Source organism: Augochlora pura, chromosome 7 (genome assembly GCF_028453695.1).
Source record: "Augochlora pura isolate Apur16 chromosome 7, APUR_v2.2.1, whole genome shotgun sequence".
In the NCBI taxonomy this organism is placed as follows: domain Eukaryota; kingdom Metazoa; phylum Arthropoda; class Insecta; order Hymenoptera; family Halictidae; genus Augochlora; species Augochlora pura.
Window position 1 is genome coordinate 17,649,396 of NC_135778.1, and position 17,699 is coordinate 17,667,094.

A 17,699-nucleotide genomic window follows, 5' to 3' on the forward strand; every position below is an offset into this window, starting at 1 on the left:
GAATGAATATAAAATTAATCGTCAGTTGAAGTATTAGAGAAAATGTAGATGTAGAATCAATCAATATATTTAATAGAGAGTATTAAGATCTATGAACATTTGAAGTTATATAAAATACGCAAAAACATCGGTGGCAGTCTTGCTGCAGGAATTTTGTCAACAATATTATTTTCATTTTTTGTTGGTGCAATGTTGTTGATAATATTCGTATCGTTTTCGCTGAAAGAATTGCGTTAACAGGATTGAATTATGCAAAATTATTGAATTATGCATTTTATATTGAATTATGCATTTGGCAAAAATGGGCAGGTATAATTTAAAACATTGAGAAGATTGAGAAGAAATTAAAAGTGTCAATGAAAAAAAATTTAAAGAACACGCGATTGTTTCTTGTTTTCGCTGAAAGAATTATGGTAACAGCATTGAATTAATTCGGGATAAATGAATTTCGTTAACAACATTACTTTCATCCTCGTTAAGGATACCTTGTCACCTGCTAGAAATCTTGGTAGTTCGAGAAGATTCGCAAACATTAGCGGAGCAGCCAAACAAACGATGATACAATCTTTTTGTCCGCAAATTTGTGAAACGTTCGAAAACACAGATTTCGAAACGGCGTTTGTGTGCGCACATCCATGCATAAAACCCGTTGCTTTCTTCTCTGGGTTTTTCAGGAAACACAAACGAGAGGAATAGTGGCGGCCCTGTCCCCGTCGGTTTTAGTATCCATGACCCGATTATTCGACGTACCCTATATACGACGTATACATATACATTTGTATGTATATTGTGTATATATACGTATATTTCAACGTTACTTACGGTTTACGATATCGAGTCGTTAATCGATATTACCACTATTTTATCTTTTTCGATTCGTGACGGCACGAATAAACAGTTTGCCGGTTCAAAGGTGGCCGTTCTGAATCGATACTCACCTAACGAGAATTCGTTATTTCCTTCCATTTTGGTTTATGTATATAGGTCTAGTCGTTGAAACTTTTCTCTCCGGCATTTCGGGAACTCGAATGACGAACTTCGGCAATATTTTCAACCACGGTCGATAACGTTCGCGTAGAGCTTTTTTTCATTTTATTTTAATTCCACCGACGAACATCTAAACTGCATCGATGTCATTTTCCAAAATTTTTGTCGCCTGAAATATTTTGTTAGGATTTTCTGTCACGTAGAAGATTTATGTGTCTTTCTTTTTCACTCGCATCGAGGTCACCACTATATGACTATTTCTACTATTTTATACTGAACAATTAAAAGATCATCTTGTATAAGATGCCTGAAATGTAATAAATTTTTGTTTTGGCACATCTGATAGAAAAATTATGTCAATTTCAATCAATGAGTTATTTCCTTACAAAAAGAATTTTGTTTCAAATACGATGAAAGAAACAATTCACAAAACAATATGAAACATAAAGATTGGTATGGTTTTCAAGGTAAATGTAGAATTTTGTAAATAATGTTTTTATAAATAATGATAAATCATAGACTTTAAATAATTAGTAATATATTCATTAGTGAACGAAGCGTTTGCAATCAAATATTCTTTATCGCCGAGTGCACTTTTTCAATTCTTTTGCAATTTAATACTCATTTAGGATATTAACAATCATAACATTCTTGAAGAGTTCGTGTAACCGGGAAGTCGACATTGCAGCGTTCGCATTCGTTGACTAACATGTTCGATGTCAAGTGTTCGTATTTTAATATTGTTCACCTGATATTTCGTATTTTGGTTAGAATGAAATTATGTATCGTAATGTTGGTTAAATATCCATTTGTCATGCATCGTCATTGGACGTCAGTGCTTGTTCCAACCCGTCGCAACATTTCGGGAAGGTAGTATTTTTTAATTCTGCGATACGTTACGAGTTGAATGATTGTGACAGCAATATATAGCAGAGCTATCTGTCTTCGTTAAAACGAAGTCACCGGCAACGTATTACTAGATATTTCCGCAGTGAATTATCGCATGGGAATCGTATCTTACAAATTCATTAGTTGGGGCAACAGCAATCGCTGTCATTAAATAAATTACGTATCTTTTGATATGAAACCGTTGTCATGCTTCCTGTTAAAATGCCTTGCAAGCCAAAAAGCGAATGCATATTTTTTAAATAATGTTGAGAAAATTGCACGCTTTAATTATTAAGCCGATTGTATTATAACGAGTCCGACTTATCGTGCAGATATCATACATAATCTAGATGAGTGGTTTGGAATCACCGTGGCATAAGTAATATGTTCAAAAATGTGAACTTATATCTTAAAATATGATCTGTACGTGACAAAATGTCGAAAAAACATGTAACATAAATTATTAAATTATTACAAATTAACTTAACTGTAAATGATCTTAACAATGAATTTGGTCAGCGTGAATTACAAACGTTATGTCTGTAAGTTCTCCATGATTTTCAATCATTCAAATGCGAATTTTATTAATTTCTACTACAACAGATTCTGTTATTAACAAAATCTTGGATCGCAAGTGAATGAAGACATACAATAAACGAAAACTCTCTCGTTCTGCAATTAGGTAAATCATTAACGCGTGAAATTAAGTGAGATATGGGTGACACTAGGCGTTACTAAGCCTTTTAGAATGAGTTTTAATTAATAAATTTATTTTAATAATAATTTTATTAAATAATAAATAAATAAATTTATTTATTTATTATTTAAATATTTATTTAATAATACAGAGGAATAACATAGTAAGAAAAAATTAGCGCAATTGTATTTGAAAATTGTGTTGTCAAATGAATTTAGTTTCTTTGGTAAGAAAAATCGTTATCGGAATTCTTTTCTATAAGGTGCTTACCTTCTGTGATTTTCCATCAACGTTTTGCTGGATGCATGATTTTAATCCTTTCTTCCAAGCTGTTTGATGGGGTGGCTAATGATGATCTTAACGAATAGTTGATAAACTCAGAAATAAGAGAAGTTTGTATTATCGGAAAAAGTAAGACGATAAATTTAAATGCGGATATCTGGTGTCTCTTTGATGCGATTCAAGCTATAGAATAGAATGTTTCAATTGATCCTGCGAAGTTCGACAACTTGGGGCATTGCCTTACTGTTCGTCGGAATAATATACTGACGTTAACTCTATTATAAATTCTTAAATTTCCTGAATGAACTGTAAATCTTCAAGCAAAATATTTTCTAACATAATTTAGAAAGCTTTCATTTCTCAATTAGAATATTAATAGAAACCATCTGCTCCTTTATTGCAGACTCAACTACATACCTTGAAATGATGACGAAGTAATAGAGTGCCTTAACAATTTTAATCGTTAAAATGGTTGTCCTTGCATTCAACCTTCTACCAACGTCTATTTAAATTTTACAGTAATAGGCTTTTATGAAACTAAATCGATAGATTGATGCAGCGATCACTCGAATCGTTTCCTATATTTAGCAGACTTTCTCTTGGCTTGTTGGATATACATAGAGTGGTTCTCATAAACATAACTACTTCATTTGTGATCTCCAGACTGTGGATCTTTATGCGAAATAACAATTTTGCTCCACCAATACTAAAAAGTAAAAATCAGTTAGAAACTTGTTTCTACCCATAATAATTTTAATAGATTGACGATATACACTATATACATTAATGTTATTAGTGGAATACGGTTTTGTATGCAAAATGAAAATTCTATCAATTGCAAGAAATAGAAACTAAATAACAATTTAAGTCTCACCTTAATAGATGGAAAATAATACATTAACGTTATAAAGTGTTTTTAATTTTTCTTCTTTCTAATTAAAAAAATTAAATCAAGATAAAAGACGAAAACATGTAACGTATATGTATTAATATTTATGAAATGCTAAATACATTCGGGGTAATAACTAGTTCATAAGTTCGCATTGAGGTAACGCTAATGAGTATTCTTGCCGAAGCAGTCGACAGCTGGCAGGGGGCGTTTGTGGGAAACACACGACTATTAAAGTGTTCAAGTTACATTTCAATTAGGAGCACCTGGTCGCAAACAATTTGAACTACACCTTGAAAAATCGCTATACTGCGAATTGAACAAAATAATGTTAATAATAGAACTTTCGAGAAATGTAATATTGTAGATATCATTTTTTGTATTTCAACCTGATTGTATGTTTTATCGCTTAATTCAATGAAAAAGTCTTTTATAATTCACACAATCATAATTAATTTTCCAGTGAAATTTTTTAAAAACAATATAGCAGATTATTGGAATTGGTTAAAATTTGAGCAGTTGATTAAATTAGGTATTCACAATCTATACGGGTTATGTCAGCGAAATTGTTCGGTTAGTTTTTCGATAATATTTCAAACGTTCCACACGTTTCGGACCATGTGATACGAATCGATGATGGAAAGCAATTTTTTCAGTTGTTTGTTCCAACGTTATGCATCAACGGTTGGAAAGAAATCCATGAAACTTGGCAGGTATACATGTAAGGTGAGTCACGCAATTGGCACGAGCTGCATTTCTCGTGTCGTTAATAGTATCGAAAAACGATAGAAAAAAAGCGGAATGATTTCATAACGATTGTTTTTTGTCAGATGTTAGTTTCTTTCAAATGAAATATCGTAGCGAGAGCGTGTACTTTCATTTTTCAAGTGAAAAAAGAAATCATTTGTTTCTACACGAGATTATGCAGCCCTTAAAGCTGAACAAGTTTTGTCTGACACATTTTCTTCTGTTATCAATAACAATCGAATTACTCAAATGATCTGTTTCAAATGTCTGATACTATACATATGTAATTCAAATAGCAATTGTTCTAAATACATATTGTGAACGTTGAATGAATTGATAATTGCACCGGATGATATTTTTTACGTGTTTACTTCACTTGTAATACCGACAAGACAATTATCATTCCTATCAGACGTGCTTGTGTTGTATTTCGTTCAAGTACTACTCTGGATTTCCGTCGCTAAAAGCCGCAATGTACGTGTTTTCGGAGTTCTCTAGATCTTAAAGTTTCACAGTAGAAATAAACTTCAGCAATAAACTCAATTACTTAATCCACGTGTTCATGTTTGCACTACGTCTAACCGTATGCAACGCGCCAGATTCACTCGAGATTTTACGGTTATAACGAATCATTTTTGTACGATTAAAATATTCCTCTGGAAAGTATTCAGTCGGATAATTATCATAGACAAATATTTACTCGAATAATGCCCAACTCTGAGTCATCAGAGTAATACTAACATTTGTAAGGCTGGATCAATAGTGCCAGTATAACCAATATAAATATTTTATCACTCCTTGCTACAGGTACAATGAACTGTTCACAAATTATGCAATTGCATAGGTAATTTGAAATTGCATCAATTACATGGATAACTAATAACAAACGATGGTTTAAATAACATTAGTGTAACAATGCTTATCCGTATCACGTTACGATTTGGTCGATGCCATTTTAGAGAGTCTGTGTAGTATCTATTTAACAAAATTAGTTTACGACTCTGGTACACGGCTGAAGAGTATCGACTGACTTTTCTGCCTACCATTCTTAATGGTACTTCTGGCCTATGCCCGCACAGGGCGCAAAGAAGGTTCGACATTTCCCGTAATTTTCACGAGGTACAAGGGATACCATTGTCAAAGGTGTCACAGCATCGATTCACCTCCACCGTCTCAGTCCTGACAGAGTCTTTCTAATTGATGGGCCCAGTATTCCACTATTGTTAGCAAATAGTGAGGTGAGTTTTACATTTACGTTTTTAGTGGACCGGCGAAGCCTAATTTAGAATCTCGTAACCCGTCGTTGTAACCACAAGTACAATTTTGTTTGCCACAGTTTTAAATATACCAATTTATTGTGATCCACTGCTTCACATCCCTTATATTCTTTTGACACCTTTGCTAAATATTGTATTCTGTTGAAGACGTATATAAATCCGTGAATATTACCCGCGGATCTATACGTATCCATTACAATGGGAGATTAATAACGACACGACGTCTGAAGTGTCTGCAGAAGTGCATCTGTATTGAACCCAATGACAAATGGTATCCCCTAATACAATAATTCCACCATTATTATTAATTTATACAAAAAATAATAGATATTTCATTATATTGTTATTAATTTATGTTACATAATTTTCATTTCAAAATCCAATATTCGAATTGTGAAAAGTTACCTTAATTATTACAATTAAATGTAACGAATTGGTCACTTGAAAATTATGTTTTCAATACTGCGGTACAATTTTCAAAAATATTTTTATAAAGCTCGAAGAGATATGAAGCAAAGGATGAAGACGAATTTTTCAAGATATTGCAAATAAAGTAACGTAACATTCCAACGGAAAGATTTTCAAGCGGAGCATTAAAATATTCTTCGAGTTTATGATATTTTTTGTATCGTTTTTATCACTTAAACGCTACAAAATGATTCTGACAGTATCGAATGCATAAAGGAAGGTATATTTTCTTTCTCGGTAAAAGTACGGAAATATTATGGTATAGGTAACCTAAGACCTTTTTTTACACCGCCATGGCTATAAACAAAATATTTGCTTCTGCCACTTTCTTGGAAATATATCCGCGTATACATAGTAGATGAATTTTTCTCCTTACTATCTCAACACATATTCGTTTATGTCGTCCTTTGCCTCCACCTTGTTGCGATGGTCAAAGTAAATTCTGTTCACACCACCGTAACATGAAATTGATATATTACGTGGCGCAGCCTTGTGCACGAAGGTATGAAATATGGCGTAGCATTTTTTAAATCTAAGAATCCTTAATAATTTTTCAAACTCGAAGCAATAATGACACAATTTTCGTATTTACAGTGTTTGAAAAAATGTTGTGTAAACAATCTTACAATAGAAAAGTTTGGACTTCCTCAGAGTAATTAAAACTAATTCGTTCGTAATAATAAGATGTGTAATATAGCTAGCAACTGATAGCACACTATTTGCAGAATTGTAGGGTGAATGTGTTCGTTATGCGTATATGCTATGTGTACACGTAAGGATCGCTATTAGGTCTAACCACAAACGACTCACTCCCCTTACTTGAACAAGAAACTTCAATTATTAGACGATGCAGTGTGTTAGTTTCGCGAAGATTACGCTGTAAATATATACAATTTATCAAAATGTACAAAATTCGAGCCATAACCAACAAATATACAGTGGTAAACATATAAATAGGGAAACTTGGAAAGCGATATAACTTCCTTAAAACTGTCCTAAATGGCGTGAATGTTTTCAGTTTACTCGAAATAACGAAGAAAATAAAAACTCATATTTTTCAATTTTGTTATTTCAGCCTGGAATGAAAATTTAAAAAATGCATTTTGTAGATCTCGGTAACTTACCTATATGCATGTTGAAACATTCATTAAAAATTGTTTATATTTTTTACTATTTTTATTGCAGCATGTATTTACATATTTGAGTAAGCAAACGGCATAGCCGATTAAGATGGTCAAAACTGCCCTTAGAGGTTTTTCAATGAGTCATATACCGTTCGATAGCTGACCAATAAAAACTCATCTGTGCAAAATTTTAACCCCGTAACTTGTCCGTGCGGGTAGTTACAGGATAAATTAGATTTCGCGGTTTTCCGGCATTTTTCCACCTTTAGCGGCTTTCTAAAATTTTGAAAAAATAAAAAAATATGGCTTATTTTGGACATTAAGCCATGTTATAGAACTTTACATACATACGTACATACGTACAGAGGTACATCGTGCGCACAGAGTATGAATCTTCGTATGATAAAATGATTAGAGGTTATAAAACGCAAGAGACCTCTGAGTACAGGAGTCTCGACGCTGACAACAAAGAAACCGAGGATAATCCTACAATGCCAAATTCTACACCATCCTATGCATCCATAACAATGTCCAACACGTACCCAAGTAAAGAAGCAGCTATCATTGTAAACAGCATTGACGGAGCCACCATAACGCACTATGCCCGAGCTATCGGAACTTTGACTGGTAACAGTGCCATAAGATTTATTTCCAGAATCTCAAATGGTCGGGTGTGTATTTACTTAGACAGTAAACAAACAGTTCACCGTCTCCTGTCCAAATATTCATCAATTACGATCAAGGAATCAAGTGCCGTCGTTAGGCCGCTAATCTCCCAGCCCAAAGAATCATTCTCTCAAATGTGTCACCCAGTATTATTAATGAGCACATTGAAAAATTCTTTAAGGACATGAATATTAAACTCTGCTCTAAGATTATCTTTCTAAAAGCAGCCATTCAAGACCCTGGTTTCACCCATGTCCTAAGCTTTAGGAGACAAATATATATTAATTCAAACGATATTGCAAAAATACCGGAATGATTTTTAATCAATCACGATAATACAAGCTATCGTATATTCAGTTCCACCGAGAAGGTTGGATGCTTCCTATATAAGGAAGAAGGCCACGTTGCAAAACAATGTAACTTGTTCCAAGAGCAACCAAAGTTTGCCACCGAAAACCCTAGGTTCACAACAATGCCAATCCCTAGCACTTCGCACCCCAATCCTGACAAAAACGACAAAAACAACGAACCAAACTCCCCAGTAACATTAATAGACGTACTGACATCCACAAATCGAATTCTGGAAACTACTGCCTCCAAAAGACCCTTATCCACATCTACCGAAAACTCTACCACTAGAAGATCTAATGATTCAAAACCGTTACATCAAGATCGCAACGTGGAACCATCAAAACAACTGGAAATCTCCCCTATTATAAAACCCCCCAAAAAACCCAAGCGAAGCCAATCATTATCTAGAACCATAGAAAAAATTGGGGATATGCTACAACCTGCGAAGCCAGCTTTCGAAAAACCTGACAACAAGTTCATTCTAAACTACGATCAATTTCAAAGTCTCCTAGAAAACACCTTCGGAGAAAACGATTCAATGACAATAGCGAAAGAATATACACCCAACATAATGGCCCTAATTGAAATGATTAAAAATATTTATCCCCCACTCAAAGACTGGTTAAAAAACTGAACAAGGACCTGTACAATACTCCATCTGACCAAACTCTCCACTGGATGTCTGAAACAGATAGCGGCACTTACTAACTCCACGAAAACACTATTATGACAACACAAATCTTATAATGGAATTTGAATGGTTTCTATCATCGTCTAGCCCACTTACAGCTTCTAAAAAACCACTGGAAACCAGATATTATTTGTCTTCAAGAAACTAATTTCAAACACGAACAGATAGCAGATATAAGAGGATTTACTCCGTACTTCAAAAATCGCGATACCTCCCACGCCAGCGGAGGTGTTGCAATCTACGTCAATAAATCAATACATTGTGAAATCATAGATATTAACTCTAACATTGAAACAATAATAGTCAAAACCCTTCTGCCATTTCCACTATACATATGTAATATCTATCTTCCGAACAGTCAACAAATCATTGAAAGTGAACTTTTAGATCTTATTTCCAAGATTTCCAAACCCTTTACCATCCTCGGAGACTTCAACAGTCATAGCATACGGTGGGGCAACAAAACTGATGCACGAGGAAGAATCATCGAAAAAATAATAGACAACCATAACCTAATATTACTAAACGACAATAGACCGGCACATCTTTCCCCATCTTGCGGCACCGTCTCCTCCATAGATTTATCCTTCTGTTCTGCAAATGTAGCACCTATCACAGAATGGGATGTATCCGATGAACTATATGATAGCGACCGCTTCCCTATCCGTATTACGTACAATTCCAACGAACACAGAACGATACCAATTAAAAGACCGAGGTGGAAAACTGAAATACTTTACTGGAGTGAATACAAAATCAAACTAAACAATCTAACCCTCTCACTTGAAGAACCATCTAACAACAATATCGACCAAATCAATGAATTATTAAACAAATTCCTTAATGCAGTTCGCAATGCAACTAATCTCACAATACCCAAAACCAAACCAAATGCATCACCTCGCCATACACCTGCCCCATGGTGGAATGACGAATGTGAAGAGGCAATCAGGAAAACCAAACACGCCTTCAACAGATTCAAGAAAAACCGCACCTTAGAAAACGTCATAATATTCAAGAAATTCAGAGCCATATCCAGAAGAACTATAAAAACTAGTAAACGCCATTCGTGGATAAATTACGTCGGATCTCTTAACAAAAACACACCTATAAAACAAATATGGAACAAAATCAAAACAATTAAAGGCAAACCTCATAACTACATCATTGCTTCTCTATGTCGATCAGACAACTCACTTATCACCGATCAAGAAGAAATAGCTAACATATTAGCATCCAACTTGTCGCGTCGCGAACGGCCTATGTAATTAAGTTTATGACGACCCCCAAGTAGATTCTTTATAATACCGCGTCGAAGCTCTCGGGCCCTCGACATCCGATACCAGATGTGGCCATGAGCAGGGGTACGGCCAGCGACAGCGACGCTAAAGACAAAGAAAATCTGGGAATTCCCAGATTTCTGCTGTCCCCTCTTCTTGGCCATCTTTCTAATATTCATGGGTTTTAACATAATTTAAGTAGCCAATGAAAAACTAACTCCACCCACGCCATTTACATACGAAGGCGTAATCGGTGGATGAGAAGCGTACCTACATCACTTTCCACCTTGCACTCGGTAACTTCTCATCTAATCCGACAACCGACATTTTGTACATAGTGTTATAGTTGTGATAAGTTGTTCGTCTCTTTATTATTAAACCTTGTTTAAATACGGCACCTTGTTCCATCTCAGTTCACCCTCAAATCTATCCTCAACATATTAATTTATCGCGAGGTAGGCGCGTTATTTAATCGTCATCAACTACGGTCGACGCTGTAACGCACCGCGCGACACAACTTTCAAATGAACACAAGCGACAATAATTATGATAAAAACTTCACCGAATACATAACCAAGCAAGCAAACTTACCACTAATAACCACACAAAAGCTGAGAACCCATGTAAGTACTCTCAGATAAATAACCCCTTACAACTTGAAGAGATGGAAGAAGTACTTAAAAAATGCAGAAACTCGTCCCCTGGTCCGGACGGAATCCTAAATGCACTTCTTACCAACCTCCCACAATCCGGTAAAATATACCTAATGAAATTGTTCAATATCATTTGGAAATATGGAGTGTTCCCAGAGCAGTGGAATGAAGCCGTTGTCGTACCCATCCTGAAACCAAACGAAGATCCTACCATCCCCTCCAGCTACAGACCCATCTCTCTGACAAACACCACGTGTAAGATTATGGAAAAGATCATCAACAACAGATTAAAATGGGTCTTGGAACAGCATAGCATACTCTCAGCCACTCAGAGCGGTTTCAGGAAACTACACTCCACTTATGACCAACTTCTCAACCTCGAAACATACATTATCAACGCTTTAGCAAAAAAACAATTCTCAATAGGAATATGCATGGATATTGAAAAAGCTTACGATATGGTATGGAGACCACGCATTATTTCAACTCTAAACAAACTCAACATTACGGGCAATATAAATACATTTGTTGGCAACTTCCTTAAAACAAGACATATTAAAGTTAGAGTCAATAATATGACATCAAGAACGTGCATAATACAAAATGGAGTACCACAGGGCTCAGTATTGAGTGTTACCTTATTTCTGCTCACTATAAACGACGTAATGAAACCAATCATCTCACCTGCTAAAGCCTTTCTCTATGCCGATGATCTCACAATCATCTGCAGTGGAAAAAACCCCAAGACCATTGCACGCATACTGCAGAAAATACTAAATGAACTACAAAAATGGACCAACACCACCGGATTTAAATTTTCCACAGCAAAAACAGAAGTCATAACTTTCAATAGAACCCACCTACACACCCCCATCAAATTATATCTAAACAACTACCTACTGAAAGAAGTCAACTCAGTAAAATTGCTAGGTATATACTTTGATAGTATAGGTAAATAGACCTGGAAACCACACATCTCATACCTGACAAAAGAATGCAACAGCAGACTCAACATCCTGAAAACACTAGCTGCAAATAACTGGTGAGCTGATCAAGATGTCCTTATCAATACCTACCGATCCATAATACGATCTAAAATGGATTACGGTTGTATCATATACTCCTCTGCGAAAGCTTCATTACTGAAACCTCTAGACACCATTCACAACTCTGCACTCAGAATTGCTACTGGAGTAGCATGAGAAGCAAGTATAGCACGAGAAGCACAAGAACCTTCCCTACATTATAGAAGAAAATGGCTCTCCATAACGCAAGCCATAAAAATAGCAGCAACCAACCAAAAACCCATCTTTACGACCATGTTTCGAAACCAACGTAATCCGAACTTCCGGCAAACAGATAAGTACCATTTAGCGAAAGATTCAAAAACATTGAGTCGGAACTCAATGTAAACCTACGGCCAAACGAAGTTTTTCAGAACCGATTCGCTAATTTTCCCCCTTGGATATTACACCCCATCTCAACGAACATCGACCTCGAAATCCACAACAAAACAGACACAAACCCACAACACTTTAAAACACTCATCTTAGAATTCCTAAATAAATTCCCACAATACACCCAAATTTTTACTGATGGTTCAGTCTCTAAAGCGGGTTCAGGCTACGCAACCGTTACTGAAGGCATCATCAATAAAGAAAAATTACCTCAGGATACATCAATCTTAACTGCCGAAACAATCGCAATCCAGCAAGCCTTTAAGATCGCCGCCAACGATGCCAATGTCATGATCCAAATGTCACTGATAAAACAAGAACGGGTGACCTAACATTAGATATTTTAAAAACAAACCACGAAGCAACCGAAAAAGGGAAAAAAATTATCCTTGCCTGGATACCATCTCACGTCGGTATTTTTGGAAATAACCAAGCGGACAGAGCAGCAAAAGATGCGACCACCCTGTCACCGCCAAGAATCGCACACAAAACCGTCCCAGCCGATCTTCAAAAAGTATTCAAAAAACGTCTCCTATCCCATTGGAACAACGAATGGAAGCACTTTGCAAGGCCGTACGCTCTAGAAGTCCACGAGGGATTCTCCAAGGAACTTTCCATCACAGCGAACCTCAACCGACAACAACAAGTAGCGATAAACAGGATTAGAATAGGTCATTCCAAACTAACTCACTCCTTTTTAATCTCAAAAACTAGTCCTCCACTATGCGATATTTGCAACTCCCAAATAACGATAAAAGACATTCTTCTAAATTGTTCAAAACCTCCACGATAACCTTAATAATAGCAAGCAAATAAGACAAGTTATCTCATTTCTGAAAAATTCAAGCCTATACAGTAAACTCTAATATCCCCAACTAAAAGTCGTCGCTAATAACCACAAGTGTAGTTGATGCGACGTAAAATACTATTTAAAAACAAAAAAACGAAATTTCTCGTATTATACATCAGTTTTCGGTTTGCAATAGTTGGCACGAGTTCAGGGTAAACTCTTCTTGTTTCTATACTGGCTTTACCTAGCTTCAGTGTTCATAAAAACTCACACAAATAGAGACTGGTCGCGACTAAAAAACTACCTATATATTTTTCGAATCTGCATTTTAATGCTGTTTATAATGTATATTTTTATGTATCATATTATATGCACCTCTCGAATAATGTTATGCAGTGGTACTTCATTTACGTGTACTCTATTTAGATGAGCTCCATTTATGTGAAATCTGTCTATATCACCTCCATTTATGCGAATTACCTTCAATTCATATGACTCCTGTTTGTATAAACTAAATTTTAGTAGTGTCTAATTAACTCATCTCTAACCTAAACTAAATTTTCTCATATAAGTGTGAACTGTTATAAAACGAACAAAGAATCATGAGTTGGAGATAGGCAGACTTTTATTGTGAAATATCTAATTATGTGAACCAACTTGTCTCCTGATAAGTGCATAGAGATAGAGTTCTACTTTACTGCAAGCACATAGAATTAAATCGATGCATCAGAAAATAAAATTATATAAAATTACTTTTGAAATGGATCTTAATGAAAATTTTCCCCGAAATATCGTTATATGAATCGGAGCCGTTGCCGTAGGAATCGTATAAAATGGTCTGACCAATGAATGTACACCCTACAGTGAATGAACGTTTTCCGCCCTATATGAAAATGTATGCTGCCATTCTACTATACTTCTACAGATGCTTCACAAATGTCATTATTTTATTTATAATTTGTTTCATATTTTATTCCTTTAATTAGCAGTTGTCTTAGCACTAAAGCTACCATGGCAATCGAAACGACTGGTTACTATTTTAAAATTGTTGAAATTATAAAGAATCGACTGCAGAAAATGGTTAAATAAATGATTCAATTCAAGCTCTATCATAATAGAACTTGCAAGACGTTTAAATACGTCCAATCTTGTAATCCTTGTAAAGCTGTACATGTCATGTCAGACATGTTTAGTGCTCGGTAGATTTAGTGCTAACGATGTCCCATACGTTCGAGGTAAGTATCATTACTTGAAATCGATAATTTGTATTTTAGAGTACGATCCATGAAATCATGAGAAATTCGTTCGTGTAATATCATTCATGCGAATATTACTGTTCTCTCATTTAAAAGTTTTCGTGCGTTCGTTTTCCGTTTAACGCAGTTATCACAAAATTGAAAATATTTGAGAATATCTCAGCCGAATATTAGATAAAATGTAAAAGTAGTCTAACACAGTATCCGAATTAAAATCTGTAATTTTAGAAGCAAAATTATGTAAAAGATTTCTATAGTGTTACAACGTAAACGACAGTCTACACATTACAGAAGCTTAAACAATGATGTATTCCTCCATTTCTTCAATTTTTTGTATAAATAACAAATAGATCGAGCTTTTTTTGTTGCTTTTCTCATAAATTAAGTAAAAACTGATTTTGTTCTTCCTTTTTCCACGTGTAGATGAAGCAGGTGTTCAGTTTTCGCGACAACGAACAACGAAGCGTCAACTGAAAAATTCATCCGTCATTGTCGATTTGTTTTTTATGTAGAACGATCTCCTCCTCGAGTGTACCATCGATGCCGGGACATTCTAACTTGAACGCATAGTCATTTCAAAAGCGATTTCCACGACCGAGCGGTCCGTTGTCGGCGGTGTTTTTCAATTGTCCAGTTTCCCGCCAAGAAATCAAGCGTATCGCGAGTGTGGTTGCGATAGCGATGGAAGCACGCGTGCACAACAGCTGTTCGCGTCGCGTTGATGCGCGTGTAGTACACGGCAAGTCATAGTATAGAAAGAGATCGAGTGCGAAGAGACGCTGGCGTATAGACGTGTACTAGAGGGAAGGAGGAAAACAGGGGAAAGCCGGAGAACGGTTAAGGTAGCGTTGGTGGTGGATGCGATGGAGGATGGAATAGCGGTGGGCAACGGCGGCAGTGGTGGAAGCGGTGGACGCGGTGGAAGCAGCGCAAAGCAGACACTGCGAGATCTGGCAAAGCGAGGGTGGAGGGGAGCGAGTGGCAGCGTAGCGGCTCGTTTAGCACGCAGGATCAGCTTGGGGGAGAGCCTCGCTTCGACGCTTTTACCTCGCGCTAGCTAGTAGCTCCGCCGCATTCGTACGTGATACGAAAGACACGCGCCCGATAGAGTTGCGTACAGGTTCGTCGAATCGCTCGGAAATCGTTTGCGTGGGTGTGTTCTTCAATTCTTACGTTTCCTTCCTCTCTCTTTCTCTCTTCCTTTATCTCCATTTCTCTCTCTCTATCTCTCTCTCTCTTTTGCACCAGACTTATTCTCGTGACTTCTCGACTCGACCCTTGTGGTCCTCCTTCGTCGTGCATTTTTCGAGCAAACCTCTCCTCTCTCCACTCTTTCCCCTACTCTCTCTCTCTCTCTCTCTCTCTTTCTCTCTCTCCACTGTTTTCTCTCTTACTTCTTACAACTCGAGTTTCTGGTTGCCAATGTGATCGATCTTTCCGCGCGCGTGGAGGCAGGCAGACTCGGTTGTCGATACACGTCGTAGGGACGAAAGGCAACAATCCGCAGGCAGAAAAGGGACGGGAGAGTACCGCGTGCTGCTCGACGGTGTCGCGAGCGCCGAGTACGCACGCCCGTTGACGGGGATAGAGGTGAAACAGGACGCGATAGGACGGTCTAGGGGCGATCGTCGGCGACGCTGCGCCGTCATAAACGTTCCTTCGCAAACAGCCTTAACTGAAAGAGGGTGGAAGAGTTGACGAGAGAGCGGGCCGGAGAGAGAAAGCGAAAACGGGAAAGAGGGAGAGAGAGAGAAAGAGAGAAAGAGAAAGGGCGATCACCGACAAGAGAAAGAGCTTACAGGTAGAGTGTCTAAGCCGCGGTGTAGTACGGTTTAGAAACTTAAAGACCGCGATACGGCAGCGGCACACACCGCTGCGTGTCGAAGCGCGACGGTAATTGACGTTGGGACATCTGCCCCCCCCCCCCCCCCCACACACACACCGGGTACCAGTGAACGAACCGAGTAAATCCCTCTCGGAGGAAACAGCGGACGAAAAAACTCGGCAAGAGAGATTAAAGAAGTCTGGAGTGAGGTTTCCGCGAAACACACCTAGCTACCGAGCTCCGGAGTTTCCAGGCGAAAGTCGAAGCAAAGTGTCCCGGTGTAATCGTGTTGGAAATTCCACGAGGATTCGCTGCGATTCTCTTTAATCCTTTCCCTGCCGATTGCTCTCTTCTCCGATTGTCCGCAGAATTCGCGATTCTTGTACGCGTTCTAGTTTTTTCTAAGCTCTGTTTCTTGTTGTCCCGAACATCCTCGGCGGGTCCTCCTCGGTCACGTGCTCCCGTGAACATACCCAGAACCGTGCGAGCATCGTAATATCGGGTCTCTTGTCCGTCGTTCGCAGGACGTGCGGGTGTTTCGCGTTGGCCGGACCTTCGGCGAATTATGCGTGCGCGCGAGGGATAGCGCGACGGACAGGGTGCGAAGAGAGTGAAGTTGATGTGCGCGGCTGTACAAAGAGGTTGTGCAGAGAGGTTGCACGGATCGGCGACGTGCGGGTGTGACAAGAGTTCGGTGTCTTCGACCTGGAGAAGTTCGAAGCAGTGACAAGCCCCGCAGCGGTGAACTCGTCCATTTGACTGCTAGCCGAACCAATTGCCAGGCCAGTCGGCTCTAAACGCTCGAGTGCACCAGGTTGAGGACGCGAGTTTTTCCGTTTCCGTGGCGTGGCCTGCCGTGGGTTCGTCCTCGCCGTTGTCCAAAGTCATACAGCTGAGGAGAACCTGCAATTTCCACGAAACTGCGTCCATAGCTGTCCGCCTCGTTGCATCCGCTGGAGTCCGTACGTTGATCAGCCGGTAAGACTCGCTCTGTGCCTCGCAATTCGTTCCCGTCGTTACGGCGGAAGGCGTCCGTTCGACGGAAACTATACTCTTCGGCTATTATGCAATGCGTGGCGTCGCTCGGTGCTACTTGTTCCCAGAAAGTTGGCTGAAATGCAACTTTCGGTGACTTAACAGCACAAACGTCTATAGTATACTCGTAGTTATGTGTTATATACGTTTCGAAGCAGCAGATGCCGTTTAAAATTTTCGAACATCATGCATGGTTACTGAGATATTGTACATAGTGTTTGGGTTCGGTAAACGTGCCGAGTTCTGAAAATTATTAAGTCTTTTTCACAGGAAATGATTGAATGTCTTATGCAATATCTTATCAATATCTTAATCCAAGCATACGTTAATAGAGAA

The 17,699-nt window shown here is 37.9% G+C and overlaps 2 protein-coding genes across 6 annotated transcripts in view; both read left to right on the top strand.

Moving 5' to 3' along the window:
• Nca (neurocalcin homolog) overlaps nucleotides 1-17,699 on the top strand; it is a 363,134-nt gene that overhangs the window by 222,044 nt on the left and 123,391 nt on the right. The gene's annotated exons all lie outside the window — the stretch shown is intronic.
• LOC144472965 (neuronal calcium sensor 2) overlaps nucleotides 15,531-17,699 on the top strand; it is a 102,775-nt gene continuing 100,606 nt past the window's right edge. For 3 of the 5 annotated variants that reach the window (XR_013494479.1, XM_078186452.1, XM_078186449.1), the window contains exons 1-2: nucleotides 15,531-15,656; nucleotides 16,853-17,306. The gene's annotated coding sequence lies outside the window, so the exon portion shown is untranslated. Of the gene's footprint in view, nucleotides 15,657-15,968; nucleotides 16,305-16,852; nucleotides 17,307-17,699 lie in introns of those variants that run through there. The other 2 variants (XM_078186451.1, XM_078186450.1) reach the window with 2 other exon arrangements.